This window comes from Arvicanthis niloticus, chromosome 7 (genome assembly GCF_011762505.2).
Source record: "Arvicanthis niloticus isolate mArvNil1 chromosome 7, mArvNil1.pat.X, whole genome shotgun sequence".
Classification (NCBI taxonomy): Eukaryota; Metazoa; Chordata; class Mammalia; order Rodentia; family Muridae; genus Arvicanthis; species Arvicanthis niloticus.
The window spans coordinates 25,469,845-25,485,295 of record NC_047664.1 but is presented as its reverse complement, the minus strand read 5'-3'; the positions used below and the strand labels follow the sequence as shown (position 1 = coordinate 25,485,295).

Sequence of the window (15,451 nt, the reverse complement as noted above, 5' to 3'; positions counted from 1 at the left end):
ACATTGGTAATCTGCTTTTCAAATATGTAAAGGAGACTTGTACTCAGACTGACTTTGTTACGGTGCACGTTCACAGTGGTAGAACATGTCGTTATCTGAAATCAGGTGGTAGCACCAATAGACTCAACAGCTTCAGTTGGCTTTGTGTACTTAACCTCATAATTCATAACTTTTCTAAAACACAAAAAAAGTACTGGATTTGGTATCTTAATCTCTGAAGGCTCTATCACTATTAACTGTTTGGTCCTTTTGACTGGCTATCTGTGAAACACATGTGCTAAGAGTGATTTCATTCTTACCAGTTCCATCAGCTTGCTTTAGAAACTCTATGTACACTATCACAGGGTGGAATGCCCTTCTTTCAAGTTTACACATCTGGGGGAGTTCTTCCAGGACAGACCTAGATTCCAAGTACCCTTTCTAACTGTTCAACTTTTCATCGACAAGAGGCTATACTTAGTTTGAAAACATTATAATGCCCTTTTGGTATCCTTAAATATCGCTGTAATTTCATTGTTACTGAAGAGTGCCCACACATGAGCTGTTTTATACAATTATGTAAGTTAATCACTATTGTTTGCCTTTTGAATATAAGGACAGGCATTGGCCCCTAGAACTATTTTTTTTTACACTTCTCTTTGTATTTGAGCCATGATGCATAATTTGTGCTGTGCTATCTATATTTTGAGGTATGAGAATGAATTGGTCTTGATATGTCCCTTGAAGTGTCTAAAAGTCATTTAGTAGAAGACAGAGTGAAAGATCATAAGTAAATGTTCAACAGAATCATAGAAGAAATGGAAGATCTGTAGGGGCTAAAGAATGCTTTTCAAGACTGAGTTTTGCTTTTCATTCTACCTGAGGAGACCAAGAAAATCCTCAAATGGAAAAGATCATATGGGGTAAATAGACTACCGATTACCGAAGTGGCGTTGAGAGTCAAGTTCTGGAAAGCACACTAGTGAACTACCAAGGTCAAGTGAACTGGAAGAGAGAGAATGTTCTACACGGTTCAAGATGAGATCCATTAGTCTCAGCACAATGATGGATCTTCTACATTGAAGGACTTACTGGAGAACTTAAGGAACCACCAGGAAGTGGTTGGTGGTAATGTCTCCTGGGAATGTGAAGCCTGGATTGTTGGGTATCTGTGTAAATAGGGAGATGGATGACTGTTACATGTGACATAAAGTGAGATTGAGGAGGATGCAGGACAAGTGACTGGAAGACTGATCTGGAGGCAGATCTGACAGAGGATGGTAGGGAACAAGTAGGGAAAGCTGAGAACATCAGCTCAAGACACACACTTCCAACCTGGAAGTCTTGGTAGACACAGAATCTGTGCATGGGCCTGGAAAGTTGGGAAATCACAGAGAACAGGAGCTGAGTATTCATTCAATGTTTAGAGTATTGAGTGTGAAGTATTGAGATGGGGACATCTATGAGACAGCAGACTCTAAAGCAACAGAACGAGATATTTTTCACTAGAATTAGATATTTCTGTTTCCGTTCATGTCTCTAGCTATAAAGCCATTAGCCCCATGACAACCCCCTGCCAGATGCTCACTGTCACACCAATGTTAAACCTCCTAGGGCTGTGGATGTCCTCCTCCTTTCTACATTAACACAGGCTTATTTTTGGTTATCGATCCTTTTAGCTGCAGCTCAGTAACTCACGTGTAATAGTTAGGCATACTGGAAGCCACAGTGTTTATAAATTGCGGCACACCCTTCAGTGCACACCCTCACTTCTTAAGTCATCATCAAATCGCTGCTCTGTACAGTAAAAATCAAATGAAAACCCTTCTAAGAGATTCCCAAGCATGGCGGAGTATGAGAACAGCCATCTCGACAAGCACTTCTTGTGTTCTGGATACAGCAGAGGAATGAGAGAGTAGTGCTTGCTTTCAAAGGATCTAACATCTCTGCTGAGCTGGGGGAGGCATGTGGACACAGAGCTCTGCAAGGTCATGTTTAACGACAGATGTGATTTGAGATTTCTATTAGAGCACATAAAAAGAAGACCTAGTTCTCCCCACATGATAGGAGCAGTTTCTCAAAAAAAAAAAAAAAGATAGTTGCACTGAGTCTAACAGTTTTTTTGCTGGTCTCAAACAAAACGAAAAGAATGTGGAAACTTTGGGCAGCTCCAGCATTTCCCAGCAACGTGCCTTTCCTGGCCTTCTGTAACCCTGACGTCCTTTATAGTGAATGCTAACGATTTATTTATTTATTTATTTTTAGCATGGTTTACTTAAAGTACTTTAAAGAAAGTTATTACTTCAAAAGTAAAGTGCGTTGACTGAGAAGTGACACAATTAAAATAAGTGTTATTATTTAAAAAGTAATGAGAAAATATGAAGAATTAACTAGAATCTCTAGACTGTGGTTGGAAGATTTTAATGTGAATGATACAATAGCATGCTCCCCCTAAACCTTGCTATGGGTGAACAAAATGATGATTTTACATGCTTTATGAATCTTCCAATACAGAAATCAAAACACTCAATGTCTCCTTAATCATAGGCACAATATATATTGAATCACAACAAGCCCCCCTCCCCCCCAAAAAAAAAGTTTCCCAAATTGAGCCACTGCCACTTGTGAATTGGAAGATGCATTTGGTGTACACATTCACCTGTTTATTTGAACAGATCGTGGTACAAACAGGTAGATTCATAAAGAATAAGGGAAAGCAAGGCTTCTGGCTACCTGAGCACCTATGCCTGTGTGTGACTAAGGGACCTCTGCAGGTGACCCAGGAGAGTTTGTAAAAGATTTTATTTTGGAAGTAGAAATACAATGCTAGACAATTTTACCACTAAAATGAGTGTGCATGCATTGAGTGTGCATGCATTGAGTGTGCATGCATTGAGTGTGCATGCATTGAGTGTGCATGCATTGAGTGAATAACATCACGACTGCTTTAGCCGCTGTGCTTCCTTGTGTGTTGTTGGTAAGAGTACTGCAAGCTTTCCTTCCCTGTACTCCACTTTGGGATAAAATTGATGCATCATGATGATCACTATGAATGATAAAATGAGATTTCTAATGACAAACTGAATGGTGTGGTGTCTTTCCCTATTATCATAATTTTTCATTATTTTAGTGTCATGAATATTAGGACTCTATGTATATACACATATGCATGCAATAACAATCAATTAAAAAATAGAAGCCGTGACTCTGAAAAAAAAAAAAAAAAAGAGGGGAAAGGTAAGTGGGCACGTTTGGAGAAAAGAAGGAAAGGGAGCAATGTTGTGAATATATTATAATCTCAACAATAAAGAAACTGAAATAAAATAACGTATTGAATATGTATAAATCCTTAAGGACAGATGTCCCTGACTATTTCACATCACTGAAAGATTTCAGCTTTTTTTCTTAAATGTTTCAGATGTCAAAACCTGATTCTGCTTATTTAAAGGAAAATAGTAAATTCTTAAAAGCTGTGGGAAAATTTAACTTAATCACACTTAACGTTTCCTGCTTACACACTTGTTGCCTGATTTAGTCCCATACCCTATTACCCATTGTATGTGCTTAAGCTTGGGCTGAGCACAGTCATTTAGAAAAACCACTTTAAGTGTGGTCTAGTACTAACTTGTAAAGTCTAATGACTCAACTGTATGTTTTCTAAAGTGTATTTTAGTACAGAGTTAGAAAGACAAGCCATGATTGTCTTATATACTTTCCTGGAGCACATGTGTGCATAAGTGCATGAGTGTGTGTCTGCCCCTGCCCTAGTGTGGACCTCAGAAGACAACTTGTAGGAATCAGTTTTCTCCTTCCACATGAATTTGTATCCTGGGAATCAAATTCAGGATTTTAGACTTAGCAGCAATCACTGCTATCCTCTGAGCCTTCTTGCTGGCCCAAATTTTACTTTAGAAATTAGAAGCTTGATTAATTTTTAAAACATGCTAGGTCATAGCTTCTGTCAGCTTGACAGGTTTAAAAATACTTGCAAGAAAAATGGGGGCCAAAGCAGCCTGGTTCAGCTGTTGAGACCATCATCGATGCCTGTGGCAACATGTGGCCATTCAGCAGGTGGGTCTATGGATGGTCAGTGGGTCACTTCTAAACTTTAAAGGAAAGCATACAGTTAAACTCAGTAGAAATTGAAACAGCTATTCTGAAAAAAAGACAACAAATTGGACACACACACACACACACACACACACACACACACACACAAACCAGGGTTGTTCTTTACATAATATCCTTTATTAAAATTGTTCTGTCTGGGGTGAGACCTGTTACCACAGCCTTGGTTTTTTTTTTTTTTTTAATTTAATTTAATTTTTTTCCTTATTCACTTTTCATCCCTCTTACTGTCCCCTTCTGGTCACCCCTTCCCATGGTCGGTCCTTGCCCCATTCCCCTTCTCTTCTCCTCTGAGAGGGTCGGAACCCCCCCCCCCCCCGCGCTATCTGCCTATCCTGGTGGAACTTCAAGTCTCTGCAAGGCTAGGCATGAGCATGGACTTTTAAGGAGAAATTGTTATATACAACAAATTATTCACTCGGAGGCACTTTCTTGGTTGAATGAATGGAATGTGGACTGTGACGTGAGTAGCTCACTCTTGGATGGTGAGGTACCTTTCCCCTAAGAAATATCTAAGCACAGTGTTATTTTCCTTCACCGAGAAGGAAGGAACATTTTGTCATCGCTGATTCCTCACAGCGGAAACTTTTCAGGGCTTGGACAGAAATTCCTGCAAAACATGTTTATGTTTCACGACTGTCACGTGAAATAGAGGAGAGTCCCGGGTGTCGGTGGAGCAATGGATCTTTGGTTATTGTCCTATATTGTCAGTTTCAACGATGTCACTGCGAAGATTGATGATTGATTTTTCAACCTAGAGATGATGAAAAGTTCAATACACAAAGGCTTTCAATGACCAAGATGTTAGGTTGTTGGTTGCAAGGCAGCTTTAGTAATTAGACCTTGAAAGTGTTACAGGTTACCTGCCCAGATGTTTGCTGGGTTTTCTTGAGTCAACAAAAGTTTGCAGAGCAAAGGCAGGACAGAAGGTTGAACAAGAGTGGAATCAGGGGTCAGTTAGAGTTATGTAGGTCTTTTGCCTCAAGGTTACCCTTTTGAACACAAACCTAGTAATATGCCTGGCTTGGGGGAGAGGCAGTTGAGTGACAAATGTCCCAGATGGTTGATTATCTGACCCCAGTCTTTCCTCATGGCATAATATTATCCTTGTCTTTTGAAAAAGAGAATTTTAGTTTTGTTGGGTAATAGGTGTGGCAAAAGCTTCTAAATATTAATAAGGTTGCTCAGTTGCAGAAATATAAGATTTATATACAATGTAAGGAAGGCAGTATTGTTGAAACTCACAAACTCAAGACCTGGTGCATGCTAAAGCAGCCAGTAAGAGTGGGATCTCAGGAAAGGTGACCTGCTAATTGCATACTCTTTCTCTTGCAAATTATATATCTCCAAACAGAGAAAGTTAGGGATTCCTTGAACCTTATTTTAAGAAGATTCTGCACATTTGTTTCTTCTGCGGCTTACAGTCTCTCATTGGAAAGATTAGCCAAGAGTCTGAATGCCTCCATGGTCTTGGCGTTTCTGTGGCACTAGGAAGCAACACCATGTGGGATGCACTTTGTAGACTAGCAGATCTTTCACAGGCGGTGACTTCTAACCAGGATTTGCTTGCTCGTTTCTATTCAGAGAGAATGTCTGCGTACACACACCTCCTTGGCAAGAGTGCTGATCTTGTGGGTACTCACACGTCACACTCACAGGAAGTTCTACTGAGCCAGAAAAGGCCCCCAGATCAGTTAAGACTACCCTCAAACAGGACAGATAATAGTTAATTAATACCCAGACATTTGGAAAAAAGACGTCAAGCATGCCACCTTAGTGGCGTCATTCTTAGCAGACAGAGAGAACAATTAAATCATTAAGTCAGTGTCTGCCTGAGGAAGCAGCTTGGCATAGCTGTGTACAGGTGCAATGGGTCTCTAAGGAAACAAGTGTGTCTGTATGGAAGAAAGGGCTTCTCTCACTGAGTTTCATCTGCACAGACTTCTGGGCTGTCTTGTATAATAAGCAGAATCTTGACATGCTCCCGATTGTGTCTAACAAGTGGAGCAAACAGGAATCGTAAGACAAATATACAGCATACACTTCAATCCAGGCTAAGTGGCCATTTGTGCTCATGACAGACAAAGCTGGCTTTGCACTTTTGTGTGGACTCTGGCTGTCTAATGCTCTGTTACTATAATTACTATGATTATTTTACAGCAAATGTGTCTGGTCATCTGCTGGTTACAGATGCCAGCTGGGGTGCCCAGAGCTGTTTTTCTCACAGAACCTGTGTCTGTTTCTGTATGTTCTGATTGTGAAATAGAATGGTTTTTGTCATTTACTGATAAGGGGAAGAACCGTCAGGTGTTTCTGTGTAGGAAGGGGGTACTGGAGACACTTATTCAGCAGGAATGTACTATATTTGTGAGATAAAGGGACTCACCATGTCAGAGTTCAAAAGAAACCACTTGTGTGGAGTTCAGACTTCCTAGACAGATGTTTGAAAACTTCCATTGACTCTAAATGTGTCTCCAAATGACCATGTCCATAAATAATTTTTTCAACATGAAAACCATTGCAATAGCCTAGAGAATACACTAGATACGCCATTCTAGGAGTGGTCCTCACTAGCCTTGATGGGTATCTTCTTTTTATTCTAGAAAAAGCAATGATACCTTACTATCTCAAGCACCTATGGAATGATAAATCTTTGTAAGCATGAATAGTGCATACATGGAGGTTAACTATGAATACACCCACACAATGCTTGTACCAAAATATGCTGTCTATGATTTGGCTTTGGGGGGCGCAGATACCTCATAATAAAAATCATTTGTTAATCTTCACTTTCCAGATGGACAGGGAAGTGTCATAGAGTAACAGGTGGGAGTGACTCTGGTGCCACACTACAGAGTCTCCATGTGCAGGGAGATGTTGGCCCAGGTGGTAAGCCTGCATGGGCCTCCACGCACCCACTTTGTACAACAGGGTATTCACCAGAGAATGGATGAATGTTTTCTTCTTGGAAATAGCACTTTTCATGTGCTCTCTACTCTTACCATAGGAAGTCCTAGACTAACTCTAGGGCCCTCAGTCCTCATTGTGGCTACTTTTTGACACTGCACAGTGTTACTGTCCTGACCCAAAGCCACCTGACTGGGAAAGGTAGTCCTAGATTGCTCAGCAGCTCTGTGCTCTGCCACAGATGACTGCCCTATGGTTAAATACTCAGAGGGTTAGTGAGATCTGAACAGGAGACAGGTTGAATTCCACTCTCTCAGCCCTTTGGTGACTGGCCCTTGGCCCCATTATAAGACTCTCAGAGTATATGTACCACATCCTGCCTTCCCTTCTGTGGTCTTTGTCTTTCTGACAAGAAAGTTTTGTTTACTAGTTTCCTATATAGTCTGGACTAGTTTTTGAACCACCCTTAATTTTCCAGTATAGCTCTGATGACCTATCCTGTGCTGGTCTCCAGGGGAGACTTTACCACAGGTGAAGGGAAGCACCATTTTCCTTCAATGATTCAGTCCTTATCTGGCATCACCAATGCAGACATGGCCTCACTCTTTTCCAGGTGTGCAGCCTTTGGTTCTTCATGCATCCCTTACCCATCTCAGTCTCACAGAGGGAAGACAACAGGTGTTGCCTGAGTTCTTGGCGTATACAGCAGCCAGTCCACTTTCATCAAGAGAGACAAGAATAGATTTCTATTCCTCTCTCCAGCACTATTTGATCTAGACTTAACTGGTGGCTCAGGCTGTGCTTAGTGCATTTATGGCAACTTTGGTCTATTTTCTGTCAGTATAGCTGATAGCCGAGGTAATTAGTTTATAAAGAGAAAAGATTTGTTTAGACAAAGTGTGTGGAGGTTCCAGCATATAATCAGTTATCTCTGTTGCTTTGATCTGCTGGTGAGACAGCACATCATGGTGTGGAGCACACGACAGAGCAAAGAGACAAAGAACCACAGAGAAAAAGGAAGACACTGAGACAGTCTTCTTTGAAATTGCATTTCCAGTTCCCTAAAAACCCATCCACTAGTCTCCACCTCTTAAAAGATCCTCTATCTCTCAACAGCTGCAGTTCTGAAGATTATAACCATGAACATACACACCTTTGAAGCCACTCAGTACTCACCATGGAGAGTTTGGAGTCATTCCCTACTCATCCCCCCCAGGAGAGCTACTTTAATCTGGGGCTATTCACAGACTTAACTAGGTTTCCTGTCTCTTTAACGCATTCATAGCAAAAAGGGTTGCAAGTGTTACATGCACCCACAAAACGTATAGATTTTGGGTGATAGAGATGAGTCAGAGGTTAAGAACATTGGTTGCTTTTGTAAGAGGACTAGGATTCAATTCCCAGCATTCACAAGGAAGTGTGAAGACTCACAACCTATGTAACTCCAGAACCAGGGAATCTGGCACCCACTTCTGGCCTCAGTGGGCACTAGACACACATGTGGTCTACAGACTGGTGATGGATTAAGATATGACAGAGGCTTCTTTTCTACCAGCACCATATTACTTTTAAAGGCATTTTAAGACTGTAAATAAAAATCAATCGCTTTGCTGCAAGAAACACCAAGAAATGGAAAAGCTAACAGTTCCAAGCTGACACTCACATCTCATACACAGTGCTGGTGGCAAAGCTGCTTTACACTGTAGAAGGATGTATTAGCTATGTGGTTTACAGATACAAGGATGGGTAGTCTAACCTTTGTACTGGTTGGTCTGCACTGTCTGTGAGATTTTTAAAGTGGTAACAGCCCAGCTGTGTGTGAGAAGGGGGGGGGGGTGAAACACTTTGAAGGCTTTGTTCGATGTGGAAATTTCTGTGCTACAAAGGGAAGTGCAATTAAGCTTTACATGTTGGTTTGGGGGTGGTAAAACCTCTTTTTCCAGTGTTAAAATTGTGGTAAACGTTTTACTTTTGAAGTTTTAGAAAGGGAAAGGAAAGGTCTGATTAGGAAGAGGGAAACGTGGTGATAACATACCCACTCTTGGTCAGCTTTGTAAGCTTTCGGTTGTTCACTTCCAAGTCACATTTTGTTTGAATTTAGTATTTTGATCTTATTTTTTAGATTAGTATTTTTGTTCTGAGGTTTATTTGTTTCTTTTTTATCTGTATCAGTGTTCTGCCTGAATGTATGTATTTGCACCACATGTGTGCAGTGTCAGGAGAGGCCAGGCGAGGGTGGTGGCTCCCCTAGGACTGGAGTGAATAGAGTTGTGAACCTCCATGTGGATAGGGGGAATCAAACCTATGTCCTCTGGAGAAGCTATTATTACTCTTAAGCTTGGAATCATCCCAATAGCCCCCTTGAATTTTTTATTTTAATGGAGAAGTTAAGACTGAGGCTGTTGTTGGTTTTAGAAATTGTTCTGAAAACAATAAAGATGAAGTTATATGACTATGAATCATAGTTTGTTGGGGTAACAATACCTCTGCTGGCTGTTTTATTTGTCCTCTTTATAATGACAGGGTGTCATTATAGTGCCCAACTGGCCTTGAACTTGTGAGGTTTCTGCCTCAGACTCCCCAGTGTTGAAATTCTAGACATTTGTTTTTAAGGAATGACAGATTTCTAGGAGCTTGTAAAAGTTCTTCCAGAAGATTCAGTATTGTCATGTGTCCTCCTCCCCCGGGCCCTGTGGCACCATCTTAGCAGAAAATTTATGTATCTTTGTATCCATGTCTCTGCCTGTTGCTAACCCAGGCCAGGAGTTTGCTGTTTTAATTGGCTAGAGACGTAATGATACGGAGACCATGTCTTTCACAATACTGTATGGAAATTTTGTAAGGAAAAGTTTCTGAATTGCAATATTTGAAAGCCATGAAATCGTGATGAGAGTTGTGGGGAGGACTTAGGGCAGGCAGACAGAGAGATGGGGAGGGGGACTGGTGAACTGAACAAACCCTGTTCTTACTTCAGGTATATGTGTGCTACATGAGGTTCATTGGAAAGCTGGTGATGTCGTGTGTCTTGATGTAGGTGCTGTATACACAGATATATGAATTTACTGAAACACCTCTAAAAACATTTCTAAACCACTCTTTAATATGTGTTCTTTTTTACATGGTCATTACACTGTAAAAAAATTTTAAGACTGTCTATGGTGCCCCTATACTCACAGCCACCTGATGCACAAGACCGATACAGGGCAGCCAGTGTGATGATTCAACATGGAAAGCTATTTACCTTGCAAGCCTAGAAACCAGAGTTCAATGACTGGAGCTGTGCAAAGGTAGAGGAAAACCAGCTATAAAAAATTGTCCTTAGACCTCCACATATGTCATGGCAGATGTACCCTCCCCAATACATAAAAAAGAAAGAAATGTTACTGGGCAGGTCACAATGTTGTCAGAAAGTCCATAATCTCATAAAGTATTGGACATCAGAGACAAAGGAATGTGCTTGCTCTTTCTTTAGGGATAAATAAAAACGTACCAGATCTCTTTAACTCAGAATGACCCTCCTTGGATTGTTACTGCAACTTACACTTGGTTCATTTCAAATTACACACAGAAAGTGAAATAAGGTAGCAACAAAATAACACCCTGTGTGTAAATTTCACCACTGGAAGCAACAGACACTCAGCAACTACAGAAACTCTGCAGAGAAAGTATCCTCTTGCAGGGACCCACAGCTCCACTCTTTGCATGCTCCCATCCAGCCTCAGCCTCCATATACAGAGGAACCATATTCAGACAGACATGTGGAAATGAGCTCGAACATCAGCACTGTGAGGCAAGAAAGCACACAACTCACAGAGTAAAGCCTTGGCACACTGTCAATCCTGGGGCAGCTTTCTGAGCCTCTGTGCTTGCCCAGCCTTCTAAGCCCTGATTCCTACACCCATTACAGCGTGAAACCATACATTGCGTTGCTTTACCAGCACGGATAGTTTACTTTAATAAATTTTGGAAGAACCTTTAATATACATCTCATTTTTAAGATAGTTGACTCAACTAGCATGCATTAAATTCTCCCTGCATACAGCTACACTTTTAACTATGGGTTGCATAGGAAGTATAATCTCTATCCCTAAAGACCCTAAAATTCAGACTTCATTCATTACATTCCATTACTGAGAGTGAAACTCAAGTCCAGTGAGCTTTGAGAATGTCTCAGCACTGAGAACAGGGATAGCTGTATAAAGCCTGGATGCATTTGCTTAATGTGTGAACAAATGTTGCCCATACCTCCGCTCTGCAGAACACCTCATCGTTCTCACACGGCACGGCCTGTGCCACACTTTGTCTTATTTGAATAATCATGAGAGCACGGCCTTATTTCCCTGTGATTGTTTGATAAAGCCAACACAGTCGGCCAGCTCCAAATCAGTACGGAAAATCTGTGAGCTCTTGACAATCCTCTGTTGACATCAACATTGTTTACTGTAAGCTTAGCAGTTGCAAGGTGTATAATTTCAATTACAGTTGAGTTTCCCTTATTTGAATTGCTTGGAAGCAGAACATTTTGATTTTGGAGCTTTTCAGAGGTAAGATTTTTGTTTTTCTGAGACTTCACCAATTGAACAAGTTGAATTAAAAAAAAAATCCCAATTCTAAAAACTACTTTGAAATCTAAAACCTTATGAGCAGCATGTTGGAACTCAAAACTTTTTGGATCCTTTTCAACTTGGGGTGGATGCTCAAACGTCTTATTGTTACTGCAATTTACATTTACAGTAAAGCTGGTCTTTAGTGTCAAATCAGCTCATCTTCTCAGACTTTATTCACACCAGGGGAAAAGAGAAATTAGAGAGAAGAAAACCTGTGTGGTCTTTCCTGGGAGGCTGCGTCCGTTGTGAATGCTGATTTTAAGGTGGGATATTTGTACATAGTGATGGGCAGATGAGACACGGAGGCAACAGAGAGGCAGTATGGCACCTTGCATTTGCCCGGGTCTCTGAACCCTCAGCACTTCTCATATACAGTTCATTGTTCAGCACTGCCAGCTGTTTCTCTGTGTAACCCTTAGAAGGTCTGATTCTTCAAGTCTGGAAAAAGATTGAAGACTAGGAAGGGTAAACCTTGATTTTGAAAGCGGGAGATTGTGGAGGAAAAGGTGGGAAGGACAATCTGGAACCAAGCCCATTATCAGGTGGATACCCATAGGAAATCTTTAAACCATTGGCTTATTTGGGAGGAAAGAAAACCCTCCTTGTTTGTTTATTTGTCTGTTTGTTTGTATCCCAGGACATAAAGTGAGAGACTTTCTTTTTAAGACATACTTTCCACCCTTGTTGTCTGTCTATCTATCTGAGATCATGGATTGGAGTGTATAAAACCCTGAGCCAAAATAAGCCTTTTGTCTTAGTAAGATGATCATCTTAGATATTTGTTATAGTAATAAACGCTGACAGAGCATCCATAAACTATGATCCTGAACAGGCAAACAAATACAGAATTGGTTCTAAGCTATTGGAAACGAAGTAGCAGCTGGGAGAGAAATGGGGTCTTCTTGGAGAACTCTCTGGGCCCTCTTCCTTCTCTTTGTTGAAATGGCTGATTAAGCTCTGCCCCTTACCCTTCCTCAACCATTGTCTTCACTCCTACATGATGGTGAAGTATAAATTCAGTTTCCTGCATGCTCAGTGCTGTGTACATTACACCCCTTCAAGGAAGGAGCATTGCACATTGGCATGTTCTGTGCAGGCTTCTCTGGGTTTATTCCAAGGAGCCTAGAGGTCAGAGAATTTCTTCCTCCCACTTCCAGGAAGTGTAAAAAGTGGGTTATGCCTCTGGATGCTAAACTGCTTACAAACTCTCAAAGAATGAGGTACACATGTGCTGGATTCCTTCAAAGCAGTACTAGCCCTTCCACCCACAACGACAGTTCAGAGATAATTAATAAGAAAAGGGTGGACTTGGGAGACATGCAACTGTGTAATTCCTCTGAAGTTTATTTTTCTCCCATGGGAAAAAAAAAACATTTTGGTAAATATGAAGCAGGTGAATTAGGTCTTTGTTGTTAGGAGCCATGCTGCGTTTGCTGAAGTAGCTATACGCTCGCCATTATAAGATGGCGCTGGCTTCCTGTTCCTGGCTCTTCTTGGCCTTGGTGTCTGCAGCTGTGCGCACGCGTAGGTGCGAATTTTCCCGCTGAAAGTACTATCAGTGGATATGTAAATGAGACCCCAGTCTGTAAGCCAATGAGGACAGATCATGTCTCTTTGATAGTATATAAGTCAGTACATTCTGGGGCTTGGGGTCCTTCCTTTGTTCTCCATCTTGCATCCTTCTAACTAAAAGAGCTGTAACAATAAAAGACGCTGTCAGAAGAATCTTGAGTGTGACGTGCTCCTTATCGTCGAGGTAGCATGTCGCACTTTGTATGGTACTTCTTTCATATCTACCATTTTAGATCTGGTCTCAAATATTACAATGTACTTTTCAGCCCCCTTTCTTACTTTGGATCAGTGGCTTACTGAAGAACAACAAAGAGACCATCTTTGTGTTTGTTTTTTAGCGTCAGCTTAATTTTTGGAAGTACTCTGTTTTTGTGGCAACATGTATTTTCACAGGAAAAAATCTCCGGTTATCATTAAATAGCAGGAGATGTTTATATGATCTTGCTTATGGGGCTCAAAGAAATTTTAAGCTTTGTGTATACTTTATACTGTTAAGTAAGTGTGAGATTATTGGAACATTTAGAATTTGACTCTAAACTTCAAAAATGACCAGGTGATGTTTCTCGTGTTGTCATAGAAAACATTTGTGATTCATCTGGGAATAAAGTCAGTTATATTATGCCATACGCAGAGTAATAAGGAGATTCCTATTTGGAAGTCTCCATTGACAAAGATAGTAAACTTGGTAGTCATTCTATAGGTTAAAAACACTAAGCAGTAAGAAAGTTAGGCAAATGAGTTTGTATCTTCATTATTGATTAATATTAACAATAATGCATGGTGTAAGCCATGACAAGAAACAGAAATAATATATAAAATCCTGGAATGAGTCTGAGACTAAGGAGTCCAGCCCAAAACTCCCTATACTATGTCGTACAGAGTACACAGCACATAAGTATACTTACTGTATACATTTAACATACTTATGTATGTGTCCCAGATAATCATCTGAAATCCTAACTCACCTTTATTTACTGACAAACTCTGATGTATCGAGACCAGCACAGACCTAAACTGCAATAACTGCATCTCACAAATGTTCTCACTGGCCTCCAGTACAGGGATCTTGTACTATCTAGAAAACAGTCCCGCACAAGGCTTTTTCTTAACCCGTGAGAGCATGGCAAGGGTCTTTACAGGTAATACTTTTCAGAGAAATCGTCTTTGAAGTCTATCAGTTTAAAAGTAGTTTTAATGAAATAATAGTTGAATTATAACTGAATAACTACTCAGGAAATGCATAGTATAACTTCAAACAGTAAGGGTAGACCTCTTCAGATAGAAAAGCGTGCTCTGGAACATTTACCATCATTCAGAGACATAATTTTGTTTTATGTTATATATTTTTGTTCACATCAACTGGTATGAAGGCAGAGTAATATATAAACTTTCCAGTCTTCTTAATACCAAAAAGAAAATCATTTTTGCATAAAATATGATAATGTGATTATGGATACATGATAAAAGATTATAACCAAGTCCAACCTTAAATATTCCATTAAAGTACATGTTTGTTTTTTGAGTTGCTTTGGAACTAAATATAAATTGCTATCTCAAGAAACACCATTAAGAATGACTTCACTCTATCATGAACTGTAAGAGTCAGAAATGTGGTGGTCACTCAGCAATGACAGTGGCAGATGCTATTTTCTTTCCATCTGATTGGCATATCTTTAATAACTCTTTCAACTGAAATGACCCCTCTCTTTCACACTTACTGGTTCTCTACATCCAAGGTCTTACCATCACATTAGGACTGAAAATGTAAGGTAGGACTTAATTTGTGAATCAGGATAACACAGTTTAGGAATCTGGAGGCCTGGTTCAGTACTTACCAGCTAGGTTCATCCTTTTATCCCATCCCCACCCTAGAAGATATTTAATAATACCTGAAGAAAGTAGCTGAAGTCATACTGATCCCTGTTACTAGCATCTATAAGATAGAGGCCAAGGATGCTGATGAACATTCTTTAATGGGTAGGAGAACCATCCCTGCCAGAAATGGCTCTAGTTTGAAATGTCAGTCTTGTGAATGTTGGCCTTCTCGTTGCTAAGCCAACCATACCCAACAGCTCGTGCTTACCCATCTTCTTCAACATAATTATCACACAGAGTAGGGCTCTGTGCTTCATTCCTGCTGCTCTGCAGCTCATCATTGCCTTGCTGGGTTCTGCATGGGCCCAGAAGTCCCCAGTCAGCCCATAGCTCGGCATTCCTGTTCCGCTGCACTCTGGTCAACATTCCACCTCCACCTGCAC

The 15,451-nt window shown here is 40.6% G+C and overlaps 1 protein-coding gene across 2 annotated transcripts in view; it reads left to right on the top strand.

Annotated features, from left to right (window-relative positions):
- Egfr (epidermal growth factor receptor) overlaps positions 1 to 15,451 on the top strand; it is a 162,363-nt gene that overhangs the window by 3,444 nt on the left and 143,468 nt on the right. The gene's annotated exons all lie outside the window — the stretch shown is intronic.